This window comes from Gossypium arboreum, chromosome 4 (assembly GCF_025698485.1).
Source record: "Gossypium arboreum isolate Shixiya-1 chromosome 4, ASM2569848v2, whole genome shotgun sequence".
NCBI classification, from domain to species: domain Eukaryota; kingdom Viridiplantae; phylum Streptophyta; class Magnoliopsida; order Malvales; family Malvaceae; genus Gossypium; species Gossypium arboreum.
The window spans coordinates 89,809,817-89,811,108 of NC_069073.1; the positions used below are offsets into that span (position 1 = coordinate 89,809,817).

General features: G+C 37.9%; 1 non-coding gene across 1 annotated transcript; it reads right to left on the reverse strand.

The window, feature by feature from the left end:
* Window positions 1-210: 210 nt before the first annotated feature.
* On the reverse strand, window positions 211-316 carry LOC128291928 (small nucleolar RNA R71). The gene has a single exon (XR_008281912.1). It is a non-coding gene; the product is annotated as a small nucleolar RNA R71 (small nucleolar RNA).
* Between the last annotated feature and the right edge of the window lie 976 nt (window positions 317-1,292).

Sequence of the window (1,292 nt, forward strand, 5' to 3'; positions counted from 1 at the left end):
AAGCTCACTTAGCGAACTTTTTGGAACTATGCGATATATTTAAAATCAATGGCGTTTCTGATGATGCCATACGTCTTCGGTTGTTTCCCTTTTCATTGAGGAACAAGGCTAAACAGTGGTTGAACTCATTACCACGAGGGTCAATTACTACTTGGGAACAAATGACCGAAAAATTTTTACTAAAATATTTTCCGCCGGCTAAAACGGCTAAATTACATAATGATATCTCTTCTTTTGTGCAGATGGATTTAGAAACACTTTACGATGCATGGGGGAGATACAAGGACCTTTTGAGAAGGTGCCCTTACCATGGGTTACCGTTTTGGCTTCAGGTTCAAACATTCCATAACGGCCTGAATCCTTCGACTCGGCAAATGGTTGACGTAGCTGCTGGCAGAACCATCAATAATAAAACACCTGAAGATGCTTATGAGTTCATAGAGGAAATGTCACTTAAAAATCAAAAAGCATCAATCCAAGGGCTCGAAATTCAGATAGGTCAGCTTTCTAAATTAATCTCCAAACGACCACAAGGTAGCCTGCCAAGTAATATTGAACCTAACCCAAGGGAACAGCTCAACGCAATTAATGTTCAAAATGAAGGAGTCGTTGAGCCTGAGCTAGAACCAAGGCAAGAAACAGTGGTAAGCAAAGGTAAAGGTGAGGTAGATTATAATAAAAACAAACCAGTGACTGTCAGATATAAACCTCGTGTGCCATACCCCAATGCGACAAGGAAAGACCGCTCAGATGAACAATTTGGTAAATTCCTTAAACTCTTAAAAAAATTACATATTAACTTACCGTTTATTGAAGCTCTATCGCAAATGCCAAACGCAATGAAAATTTTAAAGGAGCTTTTAATAAATAAGTGAAAGTTGGACGATGCATCGTATGTGGAGCTGAATGCAGTTTGCTCGGCTATTCTCCAAAATAAACTACCCAACAAACTAAAAGATCTAGGGAGTTTTACGATTCCTTGCTTAATTGGTAGTTTAGATGTTAATAATCCATTAGCTGATCTAGGGGCTAGTATCAACGTCATGCCTTACAAAATGTTTAAACAACTAGGTCTCGGGAAACCCAAACAGACTAGGATGAGCATTCAATTAGCAGATAAAACTATAAGATTCCCTATGGGTATTATTGAAGATGTGCTAGTTAAAATCGATAAATTTATATTTCCCGTTGACTTTATTGTTCTAGACATAGAAGAGGATAGAAACACTCCCTTAATTATAGGAAGGCCCTTTTTAGCAACTGCTAAAATAATCATTGATGTTGGCATAGGT